Raw genomic sequence first — 18577 nt, 5'->3', positions numbered from 1 at the left:
GCCCCCTCTGCCCCGCGCCCAGCCGGTGGGACGTCCCCAGCGGCGGCCGATGAGCGGCTCAGGACACCACCAGGGACGACCACCAGCCCACCGGAGGGAGGAGGAAGAGGAAGGAAGAGCAGCAGCCCCCCTCCGAGAAGGATGACCCTACGGCCGCGCAGGGCGGGGGCCTCGCGGAGGCCGGCCGCTCTCTACACGGAGGACGAGGGTGGCAGGGACGGCGACGACGAGGAGGGTGCCGACGGTGGCGGCCCGTGGACGGCCGCCATCCCAAGGTCCGCGCGGCGAAGGGCGCGCCGCGCGCGCGTACGCTCGTCGGATGAAGAGGCCACGAGCGCGGCCTCCCGGGCGGCACTCGAACCGCCGCCCCTCACGGAGGCGAATTTTCACCCGCTTGCGGGGGTGGGCGCGGCGCGAGGCGGAGGGACGCCGCCGGTTCGGAGGGTGGAGGAGACACGCGCGCGAGATACTGGCGGGGGAGGCGCCGGAGACGGGTCCGGTCCGCGTAGAGTCCGGGGCGTGATGGGTCGGCGGGGAACACCCGCGTCCGTCGACGCGCATCCGGATGCGGTTCGGGCGACTGCGGCTCCGGGTTCCCGCGCGGGCTGCGGCGCGACGCGACTCGCTAGGGCGCCGCGCAACCCGTCGATGGCGGCGCGCGGTCCTCGAGACGCGCGGGATGCCGCTCCGAACGTCGAGAGACGGACGGGGCGTCAGCTCGCCGTCGAGAGGACGCGGCTCGTCGACGCGGCGGATTCCGTGGCGACGCTCGCCGAGCTCGAGGATCTGGCGATTCAGGTCGCCGGATTCTTCGGGGGAGGCGGGCCAGGGCGTGGCGCGCCGCGCGCTCGTCGACCGCCACCACGCCGGTTGCGTGAGGTCGACGAGGAGTGGCGAGGGGAGAGGGACGCGCGAGAGGGTGGCCGTCAGGGGGAATTGGCACCGGCCAATGTCCCCGATTTATTCGGAGAAGACGGCCGGAACAGGACTCGTGAAGCAGCGCGAATACAGGCGCTCTTCAGGAGGAACCGACGCAGAGCAGTTCGAGAAGTGTTGGCCGGTCCCGCGGAGGTCTGCGATCTGCCGACCGACGTGGTACAGGCGCACTTCGAAGAGCTGTATCGCGGAGGGGACGACCTGCGCCGAGCCTGCGGAGCGAGCCGACGTCCCGGGCGAGGACGGCGGTGCGGCGGCGCTGATGGAGCCGTTCACGGAGCGAGAGGTGTGTCGTCGGCTCCGGCGTGTGAATAACTCTGCGCCGGGTCCAGACGGCATAACCTACAAGGACCTCCGTGCAGCGGATCCATCGGCGCGGCTGCTCGTCGCCCTCTTTAACGCATGTTTGCGGCTCGAGTCGGTTCCTGCCGTCTGGAAGACCTCCAACACAGTCATGGTGTACAAAAAAGGAGATCGCGGTAATATAAATAACTGGCGCCCTCTCGCGTTGGGGGACACCCTGCCCAAACTTTTCGCCGCCGTGTTGGCTGATCGTATCACCGAGTGGTGCGTGGTCAGCGGGAAGCTCAGTCCGGCTCAGAAGGGGTTCCTAAGGGGCGGGGGGTGCTTCGAGCACAACTTCGTCCTGCAGGAGATCTTGACTGATGCCCGGAGGAGCCGCAGGGAGGTGGTAATCGCGTGGCTGGACCTTTCCAACGCGTTTGGATCGGTTCCCCACGGGGCGATCCGCCGCGCACTGGTTCGCGCGGACGCGCCAGCGGGCCTCATCGCCGTATGGGGCTCGCTGTACGATGGTTGCACCACGCGGGTGCGAACCGCTGATGGCTTCACAGCGCCCATCCATATTCGCTCGGGCGTACGCCAGGGATGCCCGCTGAGTCCAATCGTGTTCGATCTCGCGATCGACTCCGTGCTGCGTGCGGTCACGGCTGTCGATCTCGGGGTCGAGCTCTTGGACTCGCGGTGGTCAGTAATGGCCTATGCAGATGACCTGGTACTGGTCTCCAGGACACCCGACGAAATGGAACGACTGCTCGCAGTCGCGATGAACGAGGCATCGTCGGTCGGGTTGCGGTTCAACCCTGCCAAATGCGCCACCCTGCACATCGGTGCAGGCGGAGCGGGCAGGATCCGACCGACGACCCTCCGGATCCAGGGCCAACCGGTCCGTGCAATGGCCGAGGGCGAGGCCTATGAGCACCTCGGCATACCGACGGGCTTCGGGGTCAACCAGACTCCGCATGCTGCCATTAGGGTGCTACGTGACGACTTGGCGTCGGTCGACCGTTCCCTCCTCGTCCCGTGGCAGAAGACTGAGACCGTGGCGACTTTTTTGTTGCCGCGGCTCGACTTTTTGCTGCGGGGAGCCGCAGTGGAGAAGGGCCCCCTCAAGGAGCTCGACCTGCAGATCCGCAGGTCCTGTAAGATGTGGCTCAACCTCCCGCAGAGAGCGAGCGCCGAAGTGGTCTACATGCCCCTCGCAAGAGGGGATGTGGGCTACTTCCTCTAGCTGACCTCACCGACGTCCTCTCGGTCGCGCACGTCTTCCGTCTTCTGACGGCGGACGACCGCGCGGTCAGGGACCTGGCTTGGGCGTCTCTGCGGGGAGTGGTTGCACGCCGCATCGGCCACCCCCCTGGTTGCGACCAGATCGCCGCCTTTCTCCCGGGGTCACTCGAGGGGGGACTGAGGGGGGAGGGGAAGCGCTCCCTGTGGTCGAGAGCGCGGAACGCCGCGCGTCATCAGTCGGATCGCTGCGCCATCCGGTGGCTGTGGAGCGAGGAGCGCCGCGAGCTCGTCCTTCAATGTCGCGGTCCGCGGGGCAGATCCCACCTGGGGTTCGTGCCCAGGTGATCGGACGCCTGCGTGCTGCGGTGGCGGAGTGGTATGATACCACCTTGTCGCGGAAACCAGACCAGGGGAAGGTGTTCGAGGTGTCGTCTCGTCATCGGGTGAGCAATCACTTTATGCGGGGCGGCAGCTTCACCTGCTTCGCTGATTGGCGTTTTATCCACCGTGCTCGTCTCGACGTGTTGCCGTTGAACGGCGCACGTCGGTGGGGAGAGGGTGATAGACGTTGCCGGCGATGCGGGGCGGAGTCCGAGACCCTTCCTCATATGGTCTGTCATTGCGGACCCCACTCCGCTGCGATCCAGTGGCGTCACGATTCGATCCTGCTCCGACTCAGCAGGGCTTGCCGTCTGCCAGGGGACGTGACCGTGAACCGGCGGGTCGAGGGCATCGATGGGGAACTCGGCGAGCTACGACCTGATCTCGTGATCAGGCACGAGCCGTCGAAGAGTGTCGTCATATGCGATGTCACGGTGCCATTCGAGAATCGGCCAATAGCGCTCGAGGAAGCTAGGGAGCGTAAACTCGCCAAGTACGCTCCCTTGGCGGAGGCGCTCGGTCAACTCGGGTACCGTGTCGTCGTGACGGCCTTCGTCGTCGGTGCGCTCGGCTCCTGGGATCCGCGCAATGAGCCAGTGCTGAGACTGCTGCGTATCGGCAGTACGTATGCGTCCATGATGCGCAGGCTCATCGTGTCGGACACCATACGCTGGTCTAGGGACATCTACGTGGAGCACGTCTCTGGCGTCCACCAGTATAGGGCTCCTCCACGCCGAGCTGATGGCGGCGTAACCGATGTCTCGCCGCCGCGCGCGATTAGCCGCCGTGTGGCCGGCCCGCGAGCCGACGAGGCGGCGGAGATATAATTGTTCGTGAGTATGAATGTCGCGTGGGGCCACCGGCCGGAGAGGTGTTCCTGTAACAAAAAATAAGTTATTAATTTTTATCTATTTATCTATCTATTTATTTATATTTATTTATCTATTTATTTATTTATTTGTATCCATGTATTTATTTATTTGTCCATCCTCTGGAATGTTGACTGCCGCGGGGGCGGCGGGGGATATGTTCCGCCGTCGCGCCCGCGGCTGATATATTTTTAGGCGACGGACTACATTTTTATTCTATATCTTATTTTATTTTAATTATTTATATTGTGTCGTGTTCAGGAAATGTGGACTGCCGCGGGGGGGGGGGACGGATGTCCTCCGTCCCCTGTCCCGCGGCTGAAATATTTTAAGGCAANAAAATTACATCAATCACATGTATGGATGGTTATCAGAAAATCTCTGTATAGTTAGTGTAAAATTCAAAAGTTTTGTAAATATTCTTCTTGAAAAGAAGAATTATATTACTAATATACATACTGCAACAAAAACAATACAAGAAAGCAGCGACTTTGACCGCGAGTCGCTCATTGATTGTGAATTGTTAGCATGTGCTGTAAAAAATATAATGTATGAAGTCGTGAACAATAAATGATATTCTGGAAAACATAAAATTATGTATAAATTAATTCTATATGTCTCCCATTTTACTTTCCCTCCCTTCCTCAGAACGATGAGGATAGTGCCCGGCGCAAGTCGGCATAGTAAAATACTCTTTCGACGAACGTTTCATATTCCCTTTCAACCTAACCTATGATGGTCTAAGTGGTAGGACCATCGCACAGTAAACGAAGGGTCCGGGGCCCGAGTCTGGCCTAGTTTCGACTTTGTTTTTCTTTTGACGCATGCGTGACGCCATCATATACACTGTAAGAACCTTCATTAGGCGCCTACTAGCAATAGGTAACAATGGTCTAGGGCAGAGCTCGGCAAAAAAAAGTGCACGCGACGGCCGATTTTCGACTATCTCCACCCACCGCTGTTCCCTTTACCTCGCCACTCCGCATGCTGCCTAGAAGCCGTTCGAACCTCAGGAGCGTGTTTCCAACAGTTTTCCACGTCACCCATGAGGTACTATTGTTGACGCGTTTTTTTTAAGTGGTATCCCCAGTAGGCTTAATCCACTGATGACTGTAACAACCCGTAACTAATTGAACAGAAGCGAAATAAAATATGTTAAATGAAGAATATTTAATTCGATTTTCGGCGTCTTTTATTAGTAAGAGCGGAAACGTCAATTTGCATATTGCATGTAGCGAGCCGCATAAGACGTGGTTAGGAATCGTCGTTTAAAGAAGAACGCTTCTCATTTTTTATAAACTTCATTTTTGAAAATGAAGTTTCACACAGATACGTGGATCCAAACATAGAATGAATGCGAAGTCCGAAATCCCGAAGCTTGGGGTATAATGACTTTTCCAATATTTTGTAAAGATCGACAGCGGTTTCTTTAACCGTTTTGAACGAAATATCGTTTTGCAAATCGCATAATTCTTCCTGCAACTCGAGAGACTGTTCGTCGATTGCCGTTGTAAGGGGATTCGCGAAAAGAATTAATTCCTTTCGAAGGTTTTCGAAGCAAGTAAAACGCGTATCGAATTCGTCTATGACAGATTGAATAAAATGATTATACTCCTTAAAATTACAGCTATTGCCGTATTCTTCGAGAAAAACTTGGCAAGAAGGAAAGAATTGAAAAATATCATTATTTAAATGAGATTTTAATAACTGTAATTTTGTTCGGAAGGAATCAATGTGACTCACTAATTGACAAATATTTTGACCCGTTCTTCGCAGCTTTAAATTGAGAAGCCTAAGTTAGCTCGTGATGTTGGTAATGAAGGCAAGTTCGGCAAGAAATGTGACATCTTGTAAAAGGGATATATACTCCTGAAATTTCGGGTTGTTTATTTCTTGCAAGAAAAGGAGGATTTCTTTTCTTATGGAAAAAAATGTTTCTAAACATTTAGCAGCACTAAGCCAACGAACCGGGCAATGAAGTGGAACATCTTTGTGAACAGCATCATGTTCATGAAGAAATAATTGAAATTTGCGATGAGTAAGGAATTTATTTCCATCTTTAATAACGTTAATTATTTTTGTCACAGTCTCCATAGCTGTGGATAATTTACTACTTTACCACACAATGCCTCCTGATGAATGATGCAATGTATAACGGGGATATTGATATTTCGCTGCTTTAATTGCCCGGTGAATCCTATTTTTAAACCCGTCATCGCTTTCGCGCCATCAGTCGTAGTCGAAGAACATTTACTGAAATAGACGTCAAAATTTTTAAGTGATTTTTCAACTGCTAAAAAGATATCAAGACCCGTTGTTGTGTCATATAATGAGACGAAATCTAGAAGCTCCTCGGTACATGAAAAATCACGACTTGCACGATTCGAGTAAAAATACTCAATTGGCTCATATGTCGAATATCGGTGCTCTCATCGATACATAAAGAAAAATATCTACATGACTTCAGAAGATCCTTTAACGTGTCCTTTATAGAAATGTTCGCGGCTTCGTCAAGAGTCATGGAATTGCCGAAAGCCTTTACCGCTTCGATAATACAGCTTTTTACGAAAGAACCTTCGATAAATGGTTTTGAATGTTGTGCTATAAGCAAAGAAATAGCGTAAGAGGCTTGTAGGGATTTTTGCGAAGATGAAGAACAAATAGAAGGTATTAAACCTTCCTGTTGAACTAATTTCAATCCGTCGATAATTTGTACTTTTTCAGCATTAGAATAATTTGAATATTGCACCGAATGATAACGTATGAAATGCCTTTTAACTGCAAATTTTTTAACTACCGCCGGTTCAAAACCGCAAAGTAAACAAATTGTTCGACCTGAAATATTACTGAAGAAGAAATTAACTTCCCAAGATTCATCAAAAATTTGAACATATCTCTTTTTGTCCATTCTGGAAATTAATAAAAGAACAAGAAACCTATTAATCCTCGTCGCTATGGAACGGCTGCTGCTTCGATCGACCGATGTATCTACTGTCATCCAGAGAGGTTTTTATATGATATGTAACACTAACTCACTCTTAAAGTATGAGAGACAAATAATAACCAATTCTGCAAGGTCGCTACTGTCTTAAAAATGCTCCAATGTATCCATGTACGTTAAAAAACGAAAAGTTGAAAATTAAAAGAAAATCGTGTGTATTTCCTACGCAACGTGCGAGAGATACGCCAGCGTTTGTCGCCAGCAATTGTTTACACTCGATTTTCTTTTAATTTTCAACTTTTCGTTTTCTAACGTACATGGATACATTGGAGCATTTTTAAGACAGTAGCGACCTTGCAGAATTGGTTATTATTTGTCTCTCATACTTTAAGAGTGAGTTAGTGTTACATATCATATAAAAACCTCTCTGGATGACAGTAGATACATCGGTCGATCGAAGCAGCAGCCGTTCCATAGCGACGAGGATTAATAGGTTTCTTGTTCTTTTATTAATTTCCAGAATGGACAAAAAGAGATATGTTCAAATTTTTGATGAATCTTGGGAAGTTAATTTCTTCTTCAGTAATATTTCAGGTCGAACAATTTGTTTACTTTGCGGTTTTGAACCGGCGGTAGTTAAAAAATTTGCAGTTAAAAGGCATTTCATACGTTATCATTCGGTGCAATATTCAAATTATTCTAATGCTGAAAAAGTACAAATTATCGACGGATTGAAATTAGTTCAACAGGAAGGTTTAATACCTTCTATTTGTTCTTCATCTTCGCAAAAATCCCTACAAGCCTCTTACGCTATTTCTTTGCTTATAGCACAACATTCAAAACCATTTATCGAAGGTTCTTTCGTAAAAAGCTGTATTATCGAAGCGGTAAAGGCTTTCGGCAATTCCATGACTCTTGACGAAGCCGCGAACATTTCTATAAAGGAACGTTAAAGGATCTTCTGAAGTCATGTAGATATTTTTCTTTATGTATCGATGAGAGCACCGATATTCGACATATGAGCCAATTGAGTATTTTTACTCGAATCGTGCAAGTCGTGATTTTTCATGTACCGAGGAGCTTCTAGATTTCGTCTCATTATATGACACAACAACGGGTCTTGATATCTTTTTAGCAGTTGAAAAATCACTTAAAAATTTTGACGTCTATTTCAGTAAATGTTCTTCGACTACGACTGATGGCGCGAAAGCGATGACGGGTTTAAAAATAGGATTCACCGGGCAATTAAAGCAGCGAAATATCAATATCCCCGTTATACATTGCATCATTCATCAGGAGGCATTGTGTGGTAAAGTAGTAAATTATCCACAGCTATGGAGACTGTGACAAAAATAATTAACGTTATTAAAGATGGAAATAAATTCCTTACTCATCGCAAATTTCAATTATTTCTTCATGAACATGATGCTGTTCACAAAGATGTTCCACTTCATTGCCCGGTTCGTTGGCTTAGTGCTGCTAAATGTTTAGAAACATTTTTTTCCATAAGAAAAGAAATCCTCCTTTTCTTGCAAGAAATAAACAACCCGAAATTTCAGGAGTATATATCCCTTTTACAAGATGTCACATTTCTTGCCGAACTTGCCTTCATTACCGATATCACGAACCAACTTAGGCTTCTCAATTTAAAGCTGCAAGGAACGGGTCAAAATATTTGTCAATTAGTGAGTCACATTGATTCCTTCCGAACAAAATTACAGTTATTAAAATCTCATTTAAATAATGATATTTTTCAATTCTTTCCTTCTTGCCAAATTTTTCTCGAAGAATACGGCAATAGCTGTAATTTTAAGGAGTACAATCATTTTATTCAATCTGTCATAGAAGAATTCGATACGCGTTTTACTTGCTTCGAAAACCTTCGAAAGGAATTAATTCTTTTCGCGAATCCCCTTACAGCAGCAATCGACGAACAGCCTCTCGAGTTGCAGGAAGAATTATGCGATTTGCAAAACGATATTTCGTTCAAAACGGTTAAAGAAACCGCTGTCGATCTTTACAAAATATTGGAAAAGTCATTATACCCCAAGCTTCGGGATTTCGGACTTCGCATTCATTCTATGTTTGGATCCACGTATCTGTGTGAAACTTCATTTTCAAAAATGAAGTTTATAAAAAATGAGAAGCGTTCTTCTTTAAACGACGATTCCTCACCACGTCTTATGCGGCTCGCTACATGCAATATGCAAATTGACGTTTCCGCTCTTACTAATAAAACACGCCGAAAATCGAATTAAATATTCTTCATTTAACATATTTTATTTCGCTTCTGTTCAATTAGTTACGGGTTGTTACAGTCATCAGTGGATTAGGCCTACTGGGGATACCACTTAAAAAAAACGCGTCAACAATAGTACCTCATGGGTGACGTGGAAAACTGTTGGAAACATGCTCCTGAGATTCGAGCGGCTTGTAGGCAGCATGCGAAGTGGCGAGGTAAAGGGAACAGCGGTGGGCGGAGATAGTCGAAAATCGGCCGTCGCGTGCATTTTTCGCCGAGCTCTGGTCTAGGAGGTTCGAGCGTCCGATAACAACCCGCGGGGCCCAGGTTCGAGTCTACCTACAGCCCGACGCGTTTTTCTCTCGTGACGTCACGGTAGCCATCTTGCTCATAAAATCAAAAATTCTGGGGAGGAGGAGGGTACCAATAAAGAGGGGGTATCAATTAAGAGGGGAGATCAATTAAGAGGAGGGATCAGTTAAGAGGGGGATCAATAAAGAGGGGGATCAATTCAGAGGGGGTATCAATTAAGAGGGGGAATCAATAAAAAGGGGCGGGTATTAATTAAAAAATATTAATTATAAATAATAATATCTTTTGCATAATTAATTAGCAATTTGAGTTAGAGTCCCCCTATTCTATCTACTTGTACTGAGTTTAAATATAATCGGCGATTGACACAAAGGTTCCCGAGTCGTGGAGATAACGGGCGGGGTGTTGTTGGCGGTGTCGCTAGACATATCCAACGCCTTCAACACCCTGCCCTGGCCGGAGATAGGACGGGCCCTCGAGCACTTCGAGGTGCCCGCCTATCTCTGGCGGATAATGTCCGCCTACTTCGGGGACAGAGACCTCGCCTTCACGAAGGAAGGCAGGGCTAAAGCCTGGCGCACCATGGAGCGCGGTGTCCCGCAGTGGTCGGTGCTCGGCCCCCTGCTATGGGACATCGGCTTCGAACAGTTCTTCGCACTCCGCTCCCCGACGGCTGCCACGTCGTCTGCTATGCAGACGACACGTTAGTGGTGGCCGAAGGGGAGAACTGGGGAGAGGCCCGCTTCCGCGCGGAGGTGGCAGTGGCATCGGTGGTGGGAACCATCGGAGACCTGGGTCTCAAGGTGGCGCCCCAGAAGACTCAGGCTGTGTTCTTTCACGGCCGGCGTCGGGGGTCGCCGCCGGAGACCCGGGTCCTAGTCGATGGCGTCCACGTCCGCGTCGGGCCGACGATGAAATATCTCGGCCTGACATTAGACAGCCGGTGGTCGTTTGGGCCTCATTTCAGGCAGCTGGCCTTCAGGGTGCGCAAGGCCGGATTGGCCGTGGCCAGGCTGATGCGCGCCCAAGGGGGCCCAGGATGGCAGGCTCGCCGCCTGTATGTCGGTGGGGTTCTGTCGATCGCCCTGTACGGGGCGCCTATATGGGCCCCTCAGCTGCTGGCCACCGCGATGGCCAAGCGGCTAATGAGGCAAGCCCTTGGGCCCCTCATGATCAGGGCGATTCTGGGGTTCCGCACTGTGTCATACATGGCGGCGACCACCCTGGCCAGTCCCCCCTGTGGAGCTCCTAGCCGAGGAGAGGAGAATCCTCTACTGGCGGGTAAAGGAGCTCTGCGGGGGGGGGAGAGCCAGGGGCCTGAAGGCCCTAACGACCCAGGCCAGAGACCGGACCCTGGAGCGGTGGGAAGGCTTGCTAGCTGACCCCCGATGGTTCGGTCTCGCAACGGCCGAGGCTGTCCGCCCCTGTCTGTCAGAAATGACAGACAAGAGGGGGCGTGGAATGTCCTTCCACCTGGTGCAGGTATTGACCGGGCATTGATGCTTCGGGAGATACCTGCACCGGATAAGGAAGGAGCCCACCGCTCGGTGCCACCACTGCCCCGAGCAAGAGGACACGGCGCGGCATACCCTGGCTGCCTGCGCAGCATGGGATGAGCAGCGCCGGGTCCTGCTCGGGGCGGTGAATTGCCGAAACGGGGAGCTCTCGCTCCCGCACCTAGTGCGAGCTATGTGCGGGAGCGAGATAGCGTGGGACATGGCTGCCTCCTTCTGCAAGGAGGTAATCTCCCAGAAGGAGGCCGCCGAATGGAGGCACCAGCCTGGCAAAAGCTGTCGCAGAGGACGGCGGAGCCGGCGCTCCCCTGGTGGGGAATCTACAGCGGGCCCGAGGTGGCATCGGACGAGAGAGGCCGCTGGCCTACACGAGCCGGCGCCTCCCTCGGCCACCTCGGGCCAGGCTCCGTCACTCGGAGGGGGGCGAGGAGGATACCTCCCGCTCCACCGAGTGATCGGATAGGAGGGAAAAGGGGAGGTGGAAAACCTGATTGGGGTTGGGCCCACCTCCCCAAAATCCCCCCTCTCCCTTCAGGAAGGGGGGATAAGGAGAAAGGGTGGATGTCATCTTCCTCCAAGGTGACACCAGAAGGCCAACCGGCAGAGTTACCCGCCGGGGATTGCACCTCTCCCACTAATTCCCCGAAACGGGAAGGGGTTGCGGTACAAGAAGGTGAGAGGCTCTTAGATTAGAGCTCTGGGGCCGGAGGGTTGGGGAGGGAATGCGGGAGCAGTTCCCCTAACTCCCCTACTCACGGTTCGACAGGTAGACATCCCGCTGGGGTTTTAGTCGGTAGGAGTCCAACATAACTCCCCCCCCAAGGGGGCGGGGGTAACCATGATGGATTTCCCCTGCGTGAACAAAAAAAGTTGATACAAAGGTAGGTTTGCTTGTCAGAAATAGAAACCTCTGGTTCGGTCGGCCGGTGGACTGGCTCTCTCTTCCTTCGGTGACGGCAGTCGATTTATAGACTCGTCGCTGAGGGAATCTTGCAAATTTTGCGGAAACATCACGCCACTAGCGACCTTCGTTCATGCAGACCGTGCCTTCTTTGCCTATTGCCTTTTTTGGACTTCCGCTGTGTAGCGTGATGCTTAGTCCGCAACACGTGCGGCGCAGGCGGAAGTACTTCGCATGGCACTTTCGTCATATAATTAATGTATATTAATTATGGGATCGTCAGGCTCACTCGGGGCGTGACATCCTCCCTTCCTTGGGGAAAGAAAACGGCGTCCTCGCAGAACGGCGTTTTCTCTATCGAACGCTATTATAATGTGCTTATATCCCGTGTACAATTATAATATAATCGTTTTATTTCTTCTAATTTAACCTGTTAATATAAGTATTTTTTTAGAGTACCTTTTTACAATATATTTGTTCTTATTTTCTACTTATACAATTTCTTGACAAATTTTAGATGTCGATGGTAAGTGGGGCTCGGGATGCGCTGGTATTTTTATTTTATCCAGTGCTTTTTTATTTTTACACTTTCTTATTACAATTGCTGTGATAGTAATAGTAATTATAATTACAAATCCGCTTGGTACTGCTGCATATATAGGGTGAAGAAAAAACAGCGGGATACCTGGAAATTTCGAAAAATATGTACTTTATAAAAAAATATTTCAGACAAAAGTTGTAGCGTTGAAAAAGATTTATTTACCGATCTTAACAATTTGACCTTAGGTGGCGTCATCAAGGTCAGACAAAGTTACCTCGGATTTTTTAAATGGGACTCCAAATTTTGTATTGCATATTCTTATAGCCCTTCTTTAGACCTTTTCGAAGCACTGGTTTTATCCAATTTGAATAAGCTGTTCCGAAGTTATCGAATTTTTTAAAGTAAGATATCTAGCCAACTAAGGCAAGGTCGGAATGATCGGACCAACTAAGACAAGATCGGAGGATGATCCAGCCAACTCGTCAAAATAATTGCGCGACTAACTTCCAGGCGTTGGCTCCTATTGGCTTGTCTTAATTTCGTTAACTGATTTATTTCAGTTATTTATTTATTTGAACTATTCTGCTGTTCGATGTTTATTTCTTCTATTTACTCATTTAATACTCATTACAGTATAGTGAATCGCAAACTCGAGTGAAATTCCTCTATTTTTTTGAAAATTATTAAGTAACAGTTTGAAGCTAGTTGTAAGCTGACTTAATTGCACTTCATTCCGTGCTCATTATTATTCTTCAGCACTGTCTTTAGAATAACTTTGAATTAATCCAAATATTAATTTAATCGATTAGACTAAATCTTACTACTTCTGCTTGTCATTATGGTAAGCCTTTCAGAACGAGAACGCATATCTCTTTTGATGATGAGAGGATGGGATGATCGACTAAGGTCGTACAATGATGTGAGGCGGCTTTTTAATGAAACTTTTCGTAATCAGGGTAATACCATTTCAAAATCTACCGTTGAAAGAACGATAAGGCGTTTTCAGGAAACTGGAAGTGTGAAAAATCGTGCAATATCAGGTAGGCCAGTATCAGCAACAAGTGTAGAAAAATCATTAGATGTTCTACAATTCTTTATCGAAAATCCGCATGATTCGACCCGCAAAGTAGGACAGCAACATGAAATAGATCAAATGTCTGTGCTTAAAATATTGAAAATGAATAAATTTCATCCTTATAAGATCCATCTTGTACAAGAGCTAAATGAAGATGATTTTGATAGGCGCATTGAATTTTGTGATTTGATGATGGAAGAAATAGCCGAAGATCCTAACTATCTATCAAATGTAGTATTTTCAGATGAGGCAACATTTCAGTTAAATGACCACGTTAATCGACACAATTGTAGATTTTGGTCAGATACAAATCCTCACTGGATTGAAAAAACACATACGCAGTATCCACAAAAAGTGAATGTTTGGGTAGGCATTTTGAATAATGTTCTCATAGGTCCACTCTTTATTGACGGAAATCTAACAGCGATAAAATATGAGAATATGCTAAGAAACGAAATAGTTCCAGCGATACAAGCAATCATGGATGACAACTTCGAGCATACATGGTTCCAACAAGATGGTGCCCCTCCCACATTACGAAAGGGACGTCCGTAATTATCTGGACGCAGTGTTTCCTCATCGATGGATAGGTAGAAGAGGACCTATAGAATGGCCTCCTCGATCACCCGATTTATCACCTAACGATTACTTCATATGAGGCCATTTAAAAGATAGAGTTTACAAAACGAAACCACAAAATTTGGATGACTTACGAAATCGAATTCATGATGAAGCTGCTCTCATCCCTGCTGATTACATTAAAAAAGCCGTTTCATCTTTTTACGATAGATTAGCTTATTGTCAAACTGTTGATGGCGGACATTTTGAACAATTACTTTAAAGCTTTCCAGTATTGTCTTAGTTGGCCGGACAACTCCTGACCTTGCTTTAGTTGGCCGGATCATCCTACGATCTTGCCTTAGTTGGCCGGATCATCCTCCAATCTTGCCTTAGTTGGCTGGATCATCCTACGATCTTGCCTTAGTTGGCCGGATCATCCTCCGATCTTGCCTTAGTTGGCTGGATCATCCTACGATCTTGCCTTATTTGGCTGAATCATCCTCCGATCTTACCTTAGTTAGCTAGATATCTTACTTCAAAAAACTCGATAACTTCGGAACAGCTTACTCAAATTGAATAAAATCATAGTGCTTTGAAAAGGTCTGAAGAAGTGCTATAAGAATATGCAATAAAAAGTTGGGAATTCCATTTAAAAAATCCGAGGTGACCTTGTTCTGACCTTGATGACGCCACCCAAGGTCAAATTGTTAAGATCGGTAAATAGATCTTTTTCAACGCTATAACTTTTGTCTGAAACATTTTTTTATAAAGTGTATATCTTTCGAAATTTTCAGGAGTCCCTGGGTTTTTCTTCACCCTGTACATATATCATGTGTATGTTTTGCGGATTGTAATATTGATGTATATTATTTTGTATTTCTGATCATTCATTTCCTAGCTTTGTCAATTCTTCAGGATGTTTTATTACTTTCTTGTTTTATAGATGGGATATTTTATTATTATTTATTGTCCTAGTCTCGTTGACTGCAGGAAGGGTTAAATTAAACTTCGGCGCGTAAATTTGAATTACTCGTGCCTCAATGCGTTCTTGTGTTTGTATGGTGACGCTACTTATTGTAAACGTACACGGTACGTGTATCTGAATTAGACTTATTTTTAAGATTTTAGTCACGTATTCCGTTCGATTTTTACAACGTTCCTCCATTGTTTGTTCTTTGTGTGTTACGACTAACCATGCATTGGTATTTTCCAAGGCTATTATGATAGGATGTGTTGCGCGTAAGTATTTAATTGGACATGATGTTGTCGTTTGAAGTGCAGCGAACATTTGTATTTCACACGGTGTTTCCATGTCTATGCGATAAGTGGGTTTATTTTGTATACAAGTGTAGTGATTGTTTAATCTTATACAAGAGTTTAGCTCGTTTTTATCTAATACTAGGTAAATGTGATTTTCTACGTTAATTGCTATTTTCGTGTGCGAAATCGTTGTTATCACGAATACGTCTTCTTGGACATGAGTTAGTACGAGGATGATGTTTATAATATCGTAAGTTGGATATGTTATCAATGGTAATGTGAGAATGGTAAAAATACTTTCAGTGTCGTGATACGCGTTGATTGTTAAATATTTACTAATTTGTAGCCAATTCGCTAATTCTGGAGCTACTGGCAGGTGTACGTCTTGTGGTAGATGTGACGCGGTAATTCGAAGTTGGTTTAATATTTCTTCTATTGGCGTTATCTGGAGCGGTAAAATTCCGTTACTTATATCATTTAGGTAAGTAATTATATCGTTTTGATCACGCATTATATCGTTTAGTATTGCGTCAATTATCATGAAATGTTCGTCTATTACGTCCTTATTATAATATCTTCCTTCTTTTTCTTGTAGTTGAGAAATGCTGTTCCACATCAGCTTTGTGTCGTATTCCACGGTGTCTTCTTTCTTAAGGTGCCCTATCGTTTTATTTAAAATGCTAAGCTGATTTGCAAGGGCATGTTCCACTACCCCTTGATTATTGCTTAGGAGGTTTAATTGCTCCTTTATTATTTTTTCATCTTCGGCGTCCATTGTCCTGAATATACTTTTAGCTATGGATCCTATGCCATTAACTAATCCTCGTCGCTTATTCGCTTTTCCCAGGTATACCTGGTTTATTAATTGCACGTTGTGTTTTATACGTTGTACCTGTTTTCCAGCTAATTCTCCTAGATTGCTGCACATGTTGCGTGTAGGCTGATCTGATCTATATCGTGGCTTTCGCAACGTTTTTTACTATATCCACGTACCCGATTACCTCTTCATACCTTTGGTTTATCGCCTTGGTGTCACATTTGATTACTGTCTTCCATGTGGATGCTACTTGATGTAGGTGTCCTATCTTGTCAAAGTATATCCCGGGTGCATGTGTGTACTCTTTTACGGTGTACGGTTTATCTTCTTGCTCCCAGGTAGCTCGCATCCCGAGTGTGAGAAATCTCAATGAATGCTTTTTGCTGAATTTGCTCTGTAGAAGTTTCTTCTTTGCATTTTTTATATAGACTGTGACTTCAGTCTGTGTTACGATGTCAAATCGACAAGTATGTATATGTGTTCACATATATCTTTTTTATTTTCATGCAAGTTATATTTTCTCCCTTTTGGTGTATGTATAAACAATATTGTGTGCGTGTGTAGGATTTGGTAAGAATTATCGTCGAAGTCGACGCTTGGGCTGGACGTCGCCGGATCACCATTTTTTGAGCCCCGATCTGGAGGTTAGGCCATTTACACCGAGGCTGGCAGTGTGAGGTGACACCGAAACCTCCCTATTTTCTTACCCGGCACTCCACCAGGTTCGCCGTCGTGGTCCTCAGACTGGTGAGTTTATTTAATTTTCGATAAATAATTTAAGTCTATTCGCGTGTCTACGTAGGGTAAACCGCCCTTTTTTAATTGTATAGTTGACGTCGGAATTTCTCGCTAGGACCTCGTATGGTCCAAGTCATATCGCGTCTAACTTCTTGGAGCGCCCCCGTCGCATGGTTTCGTCGTGGAGTAGGACTTTGTCCCCTACACAGAACTCATTTGGTTCCGTTTTCCTATCGTAACATCTCTTTATTTTTTCTTTTTCCTCTTTGAGGTTTTCTTGTTTGTTGCTCGTAAGCGCTCCTTTATGTCCTGCGCGTAATCGTCAATAATGTAGGTGGGTTTAGGCAGTGATAGGAATGTAGACGGTATCTTCGCGCAGTGTCCGTAGACTAATTCGTAGGGTGAATCCCGTACTTGTATGCGGCGTTGTGTTGTACGTAAACATTGCATAGGGAACCCATTCGTCCCAATTCGTTTGATCCGCGTTTATATAATGACGTAGATACTCGGCTAACGTTCGATGCGATCGTTCGAGCGCGCCATTGCTTTGCGGGTGATATGCCGTCGTTTGTATTTTTTCTATCCCTAGGAGTTTGCATGTATTTTTGAACATGCTGCTCAAAAAATTCGTACCTTGATCGGTGAGGATCTTTGTAGGTATCCCGTACTCTAACACTATTTTTGCCACAAATTCTTTCACGATAGTATGCGCTTCTTGGTTTGGTATCGCCATTGCTTTAGAAAATTTCGTCAGCTTATCCTGGAACGTTAGTAGATATTTGTTTCCATTGTGGGTTGTCGTTAGAGGTCCTACAATATCTAACGCACATTTTTCGAATGGCTGATCAGGTGTGTCAGTCAATACTAGAGGTGATTTTGTTCGCTGTGTCAATTTATTTTTTTGACAATGTTCACATTTATTTATGTAATTTTTTATATCGCGGGTCATTCCCGGTTAATTATGCGCTAATTGTATCCGTTTTAGCGTTCTTTCGATTCCTTGATGTCCCCCTAATGGTGCATCATGATATTCGTAAAGTATTTCTTGTTTTTCTTCTTTAGAGTAATCTTGATGATTCTCGGTATCTTCTTCAATCTTGTCCATGTCTGCGGTGTAGATTGGTTCACTTATTATTCTGCTTAGAGCGTCGGCGTTCGTATTCACCTTACCTGTTCTATGAACTATTTCGTAGTCATATTCCTTTAATTTTAATCGCCACCTTATCAGGCGAGAGCCAGGGTCAGTTACATTGAAAAGCCAGACTAGAGGTTTATGGTCGGTGACAATCTTAAATTTTGTTCCGTACACGTATGGTCGGAAATGTTTGACTGCCCATGCGATTGCGAGCAGTTCTTTTTCCGTTGTGCTATAATTTTGTTCGGCGCGTGATAAAATTCTGCTAGCGAAAGCTACCGGCTGGTCTTGACCTACCTTTCCCTGCGATAATATGGCTCGGATGGCGTAATCTGACGCGCTGGTAGTAATGATAATTTCATTCGTGAAGTCGGGAAACGTTAGGATTGGTGCGGTAGTTAATTTAGCTTTTAATATATCGAAAGCGTTTTGTTGCTCTTGAGTCCGTAAGAATGGCTCCTTTTTCTTGGTTAGCTTGGTTAGAGGCTTGGCAATTCGTGAGAAACCTTCTATAAATTTCCGATAGTAACCCGCTAACCCGATGAAGGATTGTATATCCTTTATTTTTTGTGGGGTAGGGAAGTTTAGGATGGCCTCTAGCTTCGTAGGGTCTGATAGGATTCCCTTTTCTGAAATTACGTGGCCCAAGTACACCACTTCTTTGCGTAAGAATTCGCATTTGTCTGGCTGCAATTTTAATCGATTTTCGCGCAGACGGTTCAACATGTGTTTGAGTCGAGTGTTATGTTCCTCTAGACTCGCGGCATACAGTACTATATCGTCGAGGTATACCGGACACTCGATTCCTTGAAGTCCCGTCAATA

The sequence above is a fragment of the Harpegnathos saltator genome, unplaced genomic scaffold (assembly GCF_003227715.2).
Source record: "Harpegnathos saltator strain DR-91 unplaced genomic scaffold, Hsal_v8.6 scaffold518, whole genome shotgun sequence".
Taxonomy (NCBI): domain Eukaryota; kingdom Metazoa; phylum Arthropoda; class Insecta; order Hymenoptera; family Formicidae; genus Harpegnathos; species Harpegnathos saltator.
The sequence above is the reverse complement of the archived record's forward strand: the minus strand, read 5'-3'. Positions refer to the sequence as shown.